Source organism: Lissotriton helveticus, chromosome 11 (genome assembly GCF_964261635.1).
Source record: "Lissotriton helveticus chromosome 11, aLisHel1.1, whole genome shotgun sequence".
In the NCBI taxonomy this organism is placed as follows: domain Eukaryota; kingdom Metazoa; phylum Chordata; class Amphibia; order Caudata; family Salamandridae; genus Lissotriton; species Lissotriton helveticus.
In genome coordinates, this window is record NC_136072.1 from 423141819 (window position 1) to 423156170 (window position 14352).

Sequence of the window (14352 nt, forward strand, 5' to 3'; positions counted from 1 at the left end):
GTGCGAGAGGGACAGTATTGCTGGACTAAAGTGGAAAGATATTGGGGGGCTTTTCCAGCTTTGATACGGTGCATGAAGCAAAGTGCTTTAAATTTGGTCCTAGATTCTATGCGCAGCCAGTGAAGGCTACGCAGAGAAGAAGAGACTGAGGTTGTTCTCGGTAAATTACAAAGTAGACGGGCAGCCATGTTCTGAACTACTTGGAGCTTCCGGGTGACCTCCTTACAGGCACCCAGAAGGAGTACGTTGCCGTAGTCCAGCCGCGATGTCACTAGGGCCTGGACCACTGACTTCTGGGTGTCTGGAGGCAGCATCCATGTGATCTTCCTCAGCCACCTGATGATGGTGGTGCAGGTGGCCGAGACCTTGACCACATGTTGTCTCATGGATAACTGATTATCAAAGAGGACCCCCAGATTGCGTGCTGAAGTTGCTGGGACCGGTAGAGGTCCCATTTGCTGAGGCCAATGTTGCGGGCCCCAGAGAGCGGAATCCGGCCCAAATAGGAGAAGCTCTGTTTTATCGCCGTTTAGCTTTAGCTTGTTAGTCAGCATCCAGTCGGCGATGTCAGTGAGTCCAGAACAGAGAGAAGAAGAAGGGGAGTGCTGATTAGAGGAAAGAGAGAACATTATTTGGGTATCATCAGCATAAGAAAAAATAGAAAGTCCAGCCTGTTCAGCAAGAAAAGCAAGAGGTCTGACGTAAAGGTTAAAAAATAAAGGACTAAGAATAGAACCCTGGGGAACGCCATACGGGGAGTTGTGAACAGTGGACACAGAAGAAGGGGAGAAAACCTGGAAAGTGCGATGAGAAAGAAAGTCAGAGATCCAGGCGAGGGCGGGGCCGCGGATACCAACAGACTTCAAGGCAGACAAAAGGATGCTATGGGAGACGGTGTCAAAAGCGGCACTCAAATCCAATAGGATGAGTGCCACTGTCTCCCCTTTGTCTACCTGGCGCCTGACTGTCTCCGAGACTCCCAGAAGGGTGGACTCCGTAGAGAAGCCCGCCCGGAAACCAGACTGAGAAGGGTGGAGAACGTTTGCTGATTCAATGTAGGTGGTGAGGTGACGATTAACATGTTTCTCCAGCACCTTTGAGAGGCAGGGAAGCAGGGAAATGGGCCGGAAGTTGGCTGGGTTGCTGATATCCGCATTAGCTTTCTTCAGCAGTGGAACCACCATCGCATGCTTCCAGCTGTTAGGAACCACTGCCTCAGTGAGAGATGCATTCAAAAGAGCCAAGATACAGTCCAGAGGGACAGAGTCTAAATTACAAAGAATCTAGGGAGGCATGGGATCCAGGGGAGAGCCGGATTTAATCTCTGCCAACAATTTCAGGAAAACGGGCATGGAGATACATTCCCAGTTATCTAATCGAGGAGGAGAAAGTCGTTCAGGATCATCCTGTATGGAGAGTTGGTCATGTTGCTGGAATGGTGGCCTGGGTGAAACAGAAGATGAAGTATCAAAGCCCGCGTAGATGTTGTCAATTTTTGATGTAAAAAACTCTGCCAAGGAATTACATTGATTGCTATCCAGGCAGGGGGCTTTGGGGGCACATGACATACCCGATAGTTCCTGAACTGCCTTAAAGAGGGCTTTAGGACGATTCTGAGCTTTCAGTATCGTATCGTTAACATGATTAGCCCTGGCAGTGTTACATAGAGTGTGGTATTTCTGTAATGCAAATTTGTAGTTCTCTTTATCTGCCAACAGGTAGTTGGATCTCCAAATGCGCTCTAGTCTTTTGCAGCGTGACTTTTCCATTTTGAGTTCTTCATTGCACCAAGGGGCAGGAGGGTGCAGGAACTTTTGTTTACATTTACGTGCCGGAAGGCAGGACTCAATAGCAGAAGTAAGCCAGGTGTTAATCTTGCCCACATCATCCGTGGTGATATTAGCAGAAGGGGGGAGGGTTTCTTTTAAGGAATGATTAAGTTGCTCCAGATTCAGTTTTTGCCAGTTCCTTCTTGTTCCAAGGGAATGTGGGCTGCCAAGGGGGCCAGGTGCAACCGTTGTTTTAATGTGAAACTCTACAATGAAATGATCCGACCAAGTAATCGGCTTAGAGGGGAGGCAGGTAACATTATCTAGATTAGCAAAAATTGGATCGAGTAAGTTGCCGCCTTTATGCGTGGGACCAGAGTTTAGAAGACTTAGATTGAGGGCGGCCAGGTCCTGTATAAGATGAGTGCTGGTAGAACATAGGGTGTCATTAAAATGTATGTTTAGATCACCTAATAATAAAAAATTATTCGATTCCAGCAAAAGAGGGGAAATATGTTCCGGAAGGGCAGCAGCCCATGCGCCAGCAGCGCTGGGAGGGCGATATAAAAGGGCACCGGACAGTGTAAAATTCGGAGATAATAGGAGTTTGAAACTGCCAGCTTCGCAATCAGGGATAGCAAGATCATCCCACCTGCAAGAATAGGTCCTTTTAAAAATAATAGCAATGCCTCCTCCATCTTTAAGAGGTCTGTTACGACCCACAAAGGCGTAATCATCAGGGAGGGCAGTAGCGATATCTGGTCCAGAACAGTCTTTTAGCCAAGTTTCGGTAAGAAACAAGGCCGACGGACTATATGAAGTGAGAAGGTCAAATATGTCCCTTTTATGCTTAGGTAAAGAGCGACAATTTAAGCTGATAAAACTAAACACAGGAGATGGGTTAGACAAATGAACCTTCACAGGGAGAGGGGTGTTGATCCAAAAAGGGAATGAGGGAATGCACAACTCAGAGGGGTAAGACGTGATAGCCAGAGCGCAATCAGGACAGGATAGAGGTGCGTCCTGACAACACATGCAGGAGCAGTACTTCCCAGGCAGCGGGCGTAAGCCAAGCAGAGTACAGCGAGAGTAGGTGAGTCTGGGGTAGATGATGCCAGGAGCAGGGGGGGAGGCCCCAGGTCCCAACTGGTCGCGGACGGGCGCTGACGGGCTTAACTCAGGCGCAACTCCGGCGCGCCTACGTCGCGCCCGCTGCGCTCGTCCGCTGCGCTTCCTAGGGAGGGGGACCATTTTGAAGGGCTGAGGGCGGGAGGGGCCGAGCGCTAGTCCGCTCGCGTCCACTCCACTCCAGGCTCCTCACCCAAAATGGCGGCCAAAGTCGGGTCCCGGGCAGTGTTTTAATCGCCTGCCATGGGATGAATCAGGGGCAAGTGCACAAGTGTGCAAAATAAGCTTTTAAAAGTCGCCTGTATAACAAAAACAGGTTAAAACAGTGTGCAGGGTAAAATACAATTTTTCACAATTCCGTTTTTAAATTCTACACGTCGCCTCTAAAGTAGCCACGGAGCCCGGTCGAGCCTTGGGCATCCGTGAACTTCTATCAATTGGCCTGTGAACTGAGAGGGCTTTTGAAGGGCTGAGGGCGGGAGGGGCCGAGCGCTAGTCCGCTCGCGTCCACTCCACTCCAGGCTCCTCACCCAAAATGGCGGCCAAAGTCGGGTCCCGGGCAGTGTTTTAATCGCCTGCCATGGGATGAATCAGGGGCAAGTGCACAAGTGTGCAAAATAAGCTTTTAAAAGTCGCCTGTATAACAAAAACAGGTTAAAACAGTGTGCAGGGTAAAATACAATTTTTCACAATTCCGTTTTTAAATTCTACACGTCGCCTCTAAAGTAGCCACGGAGCCCGGTCGAGCCTTGGGCATCCGTGAACTTCTATCCAGTGAAGTGAAGAATCAGTAGACAATTTTGTTTCTGCTCTGAAAACCTTAGCTTTGGATTGTAAATTTGGAAATTTACAAGAGGATCTAATTAGAGATCAGGTAGTGATGCATTTAAGTAATTAAACTATCCAGGAAAGATTATGGATAAATGGTGATGAGAGTTTAGATTTTGTGATAGCTATTGTCAGAAAAGCAGAACTTTCTTGCAGGAGTGCGCAACAAGTTAAGTGTAAAGATGTTTCTGTTAGTAAAGAAATTGTCTCAAAAATTAATTCGAAATCTGACAAAAAGAGTAAGGATTTTCAACAAAAAAAAACCAGATCTTTAACTCAAAAAATAATTCTGAAGAACATAATTTGAAGTGTTACAGATGCAATAGCAAATCACATTTAGCTAACAACAAAAGTTGTCCTGGTTTGAAACAAAAATGTTCCAATTGTGGTCTGATAGAACATTTTACCTCTGCATGCAAGAGAAGTAAAAGCAACCAAAAAGTCAAATGCATTGAACAAAGTGATAACAGTGAAGATGATACTTTCCCTAATGATTCAAATAATTGTTCATTTGTCTTGAATATTAAAGAATCTAATACAGCAGTATTGAATATTGACAGCACTATGGTTAAGAAGAAACCGTTATGTGATATGGTCATTGGGGGCGTCAAAATTAACATGTATGCTGATTCTGGTTCACCATATTCTATTGTATGTGAGTCAGTATGGAAAAAATTATTTGTAAATAGATTAGGTAGTCATTTAGAGAAGAGTGATATTAACCCTGAAGGATACTCAGGAGGGAGAATAGACATTTTGGGATTTAGGACACTGGTCTTCAGGTTCAAGTATAGAAAATGCATTGCAAAACTATATATCTCACAGAAAGGTCCTTCAGTTCTTAGCTGGTTTGATCAAGGAAAACTTGACATCATTCTAAATCCAAATAGTCCTAATCCTGTCATGTTAGTAGATGAACAGAATGGTATTTCCTCTATGATGTTAGACAAATTTCCTAATGTTTTCCAAAAGACCATTGGAAAACTAACTAGTTTTAAACATGAAATTCGTTTAAAAAAAATGCGTGCCCTAAGGTACATAAAGCACGTAATATTCCTTTTGCTGTCCGAGAAGAAGTAAAAAATGAATTGGATACATTAGTCAAGGAGGGAATAATAGAAAAAATTGAATCATCAGAATGGGTTTCTCCCATTGTAGTTGCCAGACGGACCAATGGCAAGGTCAGGCTCTGCATTGATCTTCGCCACCTTAACAACAATATTGTTGTGGATCAATTTCCTCTTCCTCGCATTTCTGAATTGTTGTCATCTGTGGGAGGGTCTAAGTTTTTCTCAACCATTGATTTATCAGCTGCCTACCATCAGATAGAACTTCATGAAAAAAGTTAGGATCTCACGGCATTTATCACCCCATTCGGATGCTTTAGATTTAACAGGATGCCTTTTGGATTGGCGTCAGCAGCTGCCATTTTTCAGAGGGTGATGCAAGACATTTTGAAAGATTGCAAAGATGCTGTCTGTTTTCAAGATGACATTTTAGTGTTCAGTGACAGTAAAGAAAAACATGTTTCAGCCTTAGAGAATGTTTTGAAAGCACTTAATTTTCATGGTCTCACCATAAAACATGAAAAATGTCGTCCGAGTCCTTCCTGGGGATAACGGTACCACTGATATCCACAACAAGCTATTCTCCCTTATAAGACCATGTTTTTTTATTAAGCAAAGAAAGGGGAAGAAAACTAAGGAAGTGGGCAGGTGGTTTGATAAACATTGCAGAAATGCACGTTTAAATCTGGGGCAAGCAATAAGGAATAGGGACCATGCCGCAGTGGCAAAGAGTAGGAAATTGTACAAACTGGCCATTTATCGTGCCAAAAAGAAATGGGATGAGGACCATTGGGCCCAATTACAAGAAGCCTCTAATAACAAAGACTCAATGTTATTTTGGAAAATTATCAAGTGGGGTAGTGGTGTGGGCCCAGTAAAACCTGACAACAACGTACCAGTGGAAGCCTGGGTTGATTATTTTGGGCCTCAGTATGCGGAAAGTAACAAATACATGGTAGTTGAAAACATAACACCGGTTTATGCAACCAACGATTTATTTTCCCTTAGTGAGGCAGAAATTGCTATCTGTTCAGTGAAGTGTGGGAGGGCGCCAGGTCCTGACGGCATCCCATCCGACATTTTCAAACATGATGTGACTAGATGGGCTAGATACATCCATCTTGTAGTAAATGCATTAGCAAGGGGGGCAGCGGTTCCAGACACTTGGAAGGGTGCAACCATCATCCCCATCCATAAGAAAGGGGATCGCTCATTACCTGCTAATTACAGGCCCATAAGTTTAATAGCCACCATGCAGAAAATTGTTGGGAGAATGGTAGTAAACCAGCTAATGGACTGGGTGGAAGATAACAGCGCCCTCTCCCCATACCAAGCGGGATTTAGAAAAGCAACTAGCACCATTGACCAGGTCTTTCGATTCACTATATTGCGGTGGAAGATCGTTGAGCTGGGAAAGGGTAGCCTGTACGTCGCGTTTGTCGACCTACGGGCGGCGTTTGACTTAGTTCCCCGGCGTAAGCTCTGGTCGGTCCTTTATAGGCTAGGTATCCCTGCTGAACTGCTAACACTAATTATGCGGCTACATGAATCCAATTCCGCTAGAGTACAATGGGGCGGAAGTAGTGAAACAACGTTGGACTTCCCAGTGGAAAGGGGTGTCAGGCAGGGCTGTTCCATGGCCCCTCTACTTTTCTCGCTATTCATTAACGGGATAGTAGAGAGAATGATGAGGGCTAGTGTAGATGCCCCATCGTTAGCGGACATCAGGGTTCCGATCCTGATGTTCGCTGACGACACTCTTGTTTTGTCTAAGACCCCCATGGGATTGCAACGTGCATTAAGCATTTTTGATGCTTTCTGCATGGAGCATGGATTAGAGGTGAATGTAGGAAAAACCAAATTAATGGTTTTCTCTGCAGGACGTAAGAGTAACCCAAATATAACTCTAAATAATAGCAGGCTTGATATAGTTAAGGAATTTACGTATTTGGGAGTGCAGATTGCGGGGGGGAATGCCTGGACGCATCATGTGAATAAAGTAGTCCTAAAGCACCAACAGCTTTCAGGTGCCCTAAGGGGAGAACATCGTAAATCAAAAACAAAACCAATAAAACCAGTAATGACAGTTTACGATGCGAAGGTCCTGGGTGCCACTTTATATGGCGCAGAACTTTGGGCATGGAATAGTCTGGTGGCTCTCCAGACTTCCGAGAACAAGTTCATGCGCGGGATTACTGGACTTCCACAGAGTACCCCCCTAACCCCATTGTTCTTGGAGTTAGGCAGACGTACGATTGTCGACAGAGCCCGACTGCGACCGGTCCTCTACTGGAGACGCCTTTGGACGACTCCAGAAATAAGGCAGTACGCGGAGGGCTTTTTGTGGATAATCAAGGAAGACATCTTCCACAAGATAAAATGGTTAAAAAATCTGAAGACCATGTTGGTTAACATAGGGTTTTCGAATTTGTGGAATAACCCCGAGGGAGAGTCCTTCCCAAGTAAAGAAGCCATCAAGGAGCAATATTGGGACTGGGTGGGAGGCAAGATGCTGAATGACACCAGGGCAGGCTCCATGTCCGGCCGTTTCCTGGAGATTAAAATTGTACCTGTCCTTGAAAAATACTGGGTTGATATTACTGTACCTATGGACAGGAAACTTGTCTTCCAGCTAAGGGCAGGATCCATCCCCCTTAAGAAATTAACATCAAGCTGGCACAGTCCTACTAATAACCTATGTCCCGTTTGTGAGAATGCTGTGGAGAGTATAGGCCATTTTCTTTTCGTGTGTCAGGCTTATGCAAAACCGAGGAGAAAGTGGCTCTCGCCGGTGTGCAGAAACCTGGGGACACGGGATAGTGTAGTGGCCCTAAGAATTTTGTGCACAACTACCCAGGATTCGATAATTATGGGGGTAGCGAAATATTTGGGTTGGGCATGGGCGATACGACGACGTTTTCTGGGGGGCAGCGGGTAATTTGGGGTTCCCTTTTTTATAGTTTTTATGTAAAATGTACAAAACTGTTTTAAGTCTAAATTTTGTATGAGCTGTACTTTGTTTAATGTCTTTTTACTCAGGCTATGTATTTTGTGTATTGTTTGATTTTATGTGCTTTTATGAGAATTCTCTCGAATAAAGCTTATACAACAACAACGAAAAATGTAAGTTTGGTGTTAATTCTGTAAATTATCTAGGTCATGAGTTGTGTGAAGAGGGAATCAAACCTAAATCTGATCTTTTAGATGCCATTAAATCTGCACCACATCCCCAGTCTAAAGATGATGTAAGATCATTCTTAGGGTTAGTGGAATTCTATGCTAAATATGTACCAAATTTTTCTTGTAGAACATTTAACATCAGACAACTGATCAAGAACAGAGTTACTTTTGTGTGGTCAGAGGAGTGCGAGAAAGAATTTCGTGATGTAAAGGATGCTATATGTTCTGCCTCTGCACTTTCTTGTTTTAATCCTTCTTTACAAAATATCATCACTACTGATGCTAGTTCAAAGGGACTAGGTGCTGTCTTTACACAAAAAACAAAGGATAGTAAAGAAGTCATTATCGCACATGCTTCCAGAGCTCTCACTCCTTCTGAGGAGAAATATTCCACAATTGAAAGAGAAACTTTAGCATGTGTTTGGGCTTTGGAACATTTCAGGGTGTTTGTTTGGGGTAAGGAGTGTATATTGAGAAGTGATCATAAACCTTTGGTACGTCTACTTACTACTGAAGGCATGTTGAGAGCTTCTGCTCGCATTGCACGGATGTCTATGCGATTGCAAGATTATATTTATGATATACAATACGTACCAGGAAAGGACAATGTCTCTGCTGATTTTTTGTCTAGGATGCCTTTGCCCATTCAGGAGGATCTGCATAATGAATGGGATAATTTTCAGATTGCCATGATTCATGATGAAGGTCCTATTTCTATTGATAAGATTCTATGGCAAAAGAAATTTGAGGAGGATGAGATTTTGAAATGTGTTGCAGATTGCATTACTGGTGTTTGGCCTGATAGGAAGTTTATCAGTTCAGAACTTAAGAGTTTCTGGGAGGTGAGATCTGAACTTTCATATGATGACAATATCATTAAGAGAGGTGAACGTATTATTCCACCAAATGGTGTGAGGAAGACCATAGTTGTACAGGGTCATGAGGGTCATAGCGGTATTGTCAGGACTAAACAACAGGTTAAGAATTTGTTTTGGTGGCCAGGCATGGACTTATTTATCGAACGCTTAGTAAGAAATTGTGTTATTTGTGCTAATTCTGACAAGTCTTTGACTACACTCAAACCCAATATGGGTGAACACGTAATTCCTGACAACCGGTGGGAAACTGTTGCTATGGACATTATGGGTCCTATTGGCTGTGACTCAAAGTACATCATTGCAGCTATTGATGTTTTTTCGAAATGGCCTGTTATCAAGATTGTTGAAAAAATAGATACTGAATCTGTTTTGTACTTCTTGGGTGGAGTTTTCACAGAAGAAGGTTTACCTGTTAAACTTATAACAGACAATGGAGTCCAATTTAATTCCAACAAAGCCAAAGATTACTTTACAAGACTAGGAATAATGCATTCCACTACTTCTCTTTATAATCCCAGTGGGAATGGAGTTATAGAGAGATTCAATAGAGTTCTCAAGAGTGCGATACAATCTGTTGGAAATGAAGGCAAGAAGTGGGAATTAGAAGTTTTTAAGAAAGTATGGATGTATAGGACCACTGTGAATTCCATGACTGGATATTCTCCATTTGAAATCATGAGGGGAAGACTTCCTAGGACTAAAGTGAATCCGTCATGGTTAGTTAAATCTACTCCTTCAAGTATAGATTTTAAGAAAGTTAAGGAAAATCTTGTTCATACTCATAGTGTTAATAAGAAATACTTTGATTTGAAATTTGGTTCTAAGGTTGATCCTAAAGTAGAAGTTGGTATGATGGTAAAAGTTAAAAAAACATGGAGAGTCAAAAAAAGGGGAAAGTTTATTTATGGGCCCTTTTGAAGTCATTGAACTTTTAAAAAATTCAGTAAGGTTGTCAGATAACAAAGTATGGAATCTCAGCAGGATTGCAATTCTTAAAGCTGATAAAGGAATTTACAATAAGACTAGTATTTCGAAACATACAAATTATTCTGATTTGGATGATGATCTAGATAGAAGTACAACTAGTCAAGATAATGGTACTACAACCAGTAGTTCCAGTGTAGAAAATGATTTTTGTCAAAATGTTAATATTCAACCTGATAATAACAATGATGTAAATCTTCAGCCTATTAATCACAATGATTTTGGTTTGCAGAAAAGAACGACAAGAAAACCCAAGTGGATGTCTGATTTTATTGTATTTGTCAAAGGAAAATTTGAAACTTAATATGAAATTGTATTGGAATTTTTATTATTATTTGTTTCTTTTATTTGTTTTGTTCTTTAAAGGAGGAAGGTGTGTTATGTCCATACTTACCCTTTCTCTCGCGCGTCTTATGCATTCACGTGCATTTGTATTTTCTTTCAAATGTAATGTCTCATGCCACGGCACGATCTACCATCGTGCCGTTCTATTGTTATGGTACGGTTAGAGCAGTTACTGAGCGCTGACCGATGTTACAGGATGTGTTTCTGAAGGTTGCCTTCTTATTTACGAATAAACCCAACTTCAACATAATTTATGCGTGATTTCAATACTACACTGTCCTCCCGCAAGATTACGATACAGATTGCAATACAAATAGTTGTCTGTCAGGCGGGCAGCATGGCGGTCCTATGCTGGTGCAGTGAAAAGGCCCAATAAGTCTTTAATACTGTCTTTAATACTGCCCCGCCGTGGGACCACCACAGAGCGTTCCAGCACGGCATGGACTGTAAAGTTCATGCTTTGCTGGAACAGGGGTGGGAAAGGGGGCATAACATCATAACACATGCCCCCCTGCATGCACCGACCCGCATGAGGCGAGGTTTCCCCACCAACAACTTTTATATGGCTGTGCTGACTGCCATCTAATGCTGATGGTTGGGAAACTGAAATATGCATGATTTTTTTTGTTTAAATATATTTATTGGCTTTCCATTTTGTGGTGTGCATCAGGTTGTACAGTTACATCACAATACAATTACTTAAAGTCAATAATTTTCCTGAGCAGTCTTACATCTTAGTGTGTTTCCATTAAAATATTAAACTGTGTAGGTTGTATGTCAATACAACGCTGTGTTTGCACCGCACTACCATTACAACGCTGGTTTTACAACGCAAGTCGTTACCACGACTTGCGCTGTAGGGTGCTGGACTTAGGAATAGTAAGATTTACTATTCCAACACCAGCCTACGTACAGTAGGGAAGGTGTTGGAATAGTAAATCTACTATTCCTTAGCCTAGAGTGCCCTCCAGCGCAAGTCGTGGTAACGACTTGCGTTGTAAAACCATCGTTGTAATGGTAGTGCGGTGTAAACACCGAGACGTGATGGATGTTCCCCCAACTGTGTACAACATAACATTGATTTAAGAGGGTGAATGACACATTTATCTCTCACTCAGAGTTGAAACAATAATGATAGCGCTTCGTTCAGAACATCATATAACACATTACCATGTAGCCTATCTGCTCACTTGTGGGTCACACACTGCTATGTGTATTCTTGGATGTATGTCCCTGTCGAGATCCCCACTACTCCACTGATATTTGTCATATGTTGTATTGTTTGGCCTGGGCAAATGTCACGAGTGGGGGCACAGTTTCTGTTATGCAGCATGCAGCACTGAGTTGGACCGCATACATAGTCCAGCAGATATTGGCTCGCTGCTTATTCAGGTGCGCTATCTAATTCCTTAGGGTGATTCTGACACGTTGCACGGAAGTCCACCAGGATCGCGTTTCACTACGTTGCTAGTGGTCGCTTCCGAGTGCCTATCGCATCTTCCCGATGCAGCGCTAAGCTCTCTGCTAGCACGCAGCAAAGTAGAGACTGAAACCAGGATTTTGGCGGTTCAGGAGATTTCCATCGCCGCATGAGTAAACGCTTGGCTACTATAAGCCCTAAGTCTATGTAGCGAGATGTCACTTTATATAAACTAGACCTCTGGTATAATCCCAAGATGCATACCTACCACGACCAGTTAAGCGTACACTCTGTGCACTGCGCTAGACTTCTGGTGACTACACTCCAGTAAGATTGTATGGATGTACAGGCCCATAGTATATGTAGTAAATCCACTCCTGCCTCACCACATCTTGGGCAGCTGGCATCTGTTCGGTTAAAGTATTTGTTTATTTTGGCTGGGGTCATAAAAGCCATTTGTATAATATAGTACTGTACAACCAGAAACAAGCGTTGCATGGGATATGGGTAGGGTTCTTGCGGATTTCTTCCCACTCACGTTCAGCACTGGGGCGTCCCAGGTCTGCATTCCAGTGGGTGTGAAGGGGCTCCAGTCATGGTGTTGTGTGCACCCTCAGCGATTCCGCAAACCATCTGACCAGAAGGCGACCCGTGCCCTGCTTGTGCAGGTATTACACAGTCAGATGTGTGGCCGGCTCCTGCGGGATGTTACCTCATGCCGCTTGTAGCGTGCGAGGCACCACCGTATGGAGCAAGAACTGACCCAGGGAAAGACCTGAGTCTTCAGCAAGCACAACGAACGGTAAGAGTTGTCCATCGCTGTATAAATCCCCCAACGTTAAGAGTCCCGCCTCTTCCCATTGGGGCAGCTCTGCTCTTGCGACAGCCCAGTTTCTGCTATGTGTACCTAGAATAGGGAGAGATGGCGCATATGGGGTCACACAGCTCGTGACTCGCAGGCCTCAACGAAAGCAGTAGTGGGCCACCTCCACCAGCAAATGGGCAGGCGGTCTGCCCTACCTATTAGGATGGAATAGTGCTACCATCTGAGGCTGGGTGAGTCCCGGTGTTAGATCTGGGGGTCTCTAGTTGGCAGAGGTAGGTACCACTGTCCAAATAGGGACCTTTGCTTCTAGTCAGGGCAAGGAGATAACCCTCTGAGATAACCCCTGCTCACCCTCTAGGTAGCTTGGCACGAGCAGTCTAGGCTAACCAGAGGCAATGCGTAAAGTATTTGTACCAACACTCACAGTAACACAGTGAAAACACCACAAACTGACTCCACAACAGTTTAGAAAAATAAAGGTATTTTAATCTAAACTACACAATACCAAAACGACAAAAATCCAACTTACACAGTTCAAGAATATGGTTTCAAAAGAGTTCTTAAGGTTGCGTTAAAATTCTTTAGGTTGCGATAGAATTCTCTACGTTGCGATAGAATTCTCTACTGATGCGTGAAAAGTTCACACTTGCGTCACGTTTACTCACAGTACCTTTTAGTTGCAACAAAGTTCCAAAAGCAGAAGCTGGTGCGGTGGAAAACAAGCGATGCGTTGCTCCTGAGACCCTGGGGAGGCGATGCGACAGTCCCGCTGCAGTAGCGGGCGTGATGCGACGAATCCGGTCTGTATGGAGAGGAAGGCCACTTGTATGGATTCCGGTGTGTAGGTTCCGTAGGAAGTTTGTTCTCGCAAAGGCACGATGCGACGATCTCGTAGGGGCTGTGACGATCTCCAGGGCGACGATGCGCGGTCCAGCGGTGATCCTCTCTCTCGCAGCTCCTCGATGCGATGGTTCTGCGACGATGCTCGCAGCGACGTGATGCGGTCCGCAAGCAAGCGGTGCGGCGTTCTCACCCAGCGACGACAGGCTCTGCGACGACTCTCGCAGCGATGTTCGATTCTCCCGCACCGGTCTGGTGCGTCCCGTAAACGAAGGATGCGACGTCTCTGGCAGCGGCGTGAGGCGCTGCGACGATTGAGGTTCTGAAAATCTGGATTCGTATAATCATTCTGGACTCGAGAATTAAAACTTCGTCGAAATATGACGAATTTGGTATCAAAAGACCGAGAATGACGAGTACATCATGTACATGTATTTTCGGCGTGTTCGAGTGACGATTTCACCTCGAAAATCGTCATTTACATTCTGAACCCTTGGCTCCCATTTATATGTTGCCCTTTACATAGGCCTTAATCCAGTTGAATTTGATTCCACAAGGACACATACTCCTTAATCGACTTTTCCCTGACCTCAGTACAAGTTAGAACCATTGCCCCAGGCCGAACTCGTTAGGTCAGTTTCCTCCCAGTGGCCGAGCAAGATAGCATCTAGGCTCAACAAACCATAAAACCATTTCAGCGCGCACACCTGCCATATCTCGCTCACATCTATCTCCACTCCTTTGCTTCACTTACTTTATGGTGGGGAGGTGCCCGTTTTTATTAGGGGTCCAGTGATATCTGATGAAATGTTGGGCCTTGCCAAATGATTTGTTGTCGGCAGCACGAAGTGAAATATGGACATGTCAGCATGACTCTGCTTTTTCTTTGAACCAGAATATGTTAACTATTTACTTTACAACCAAGAATGTTTTGCCCGAGGCCTAGGACCGTGTATAAAAAGAGAAGCCTGACTTTGTAAAAGTGTGCAGTCTCCTGAGAACATACCCGTATTGTACTTCTAGGACACCTGTTACCTTGGTTGCAGCCAATAAACTAATCTTTGACTTCACCTAGAAGACTCTGATG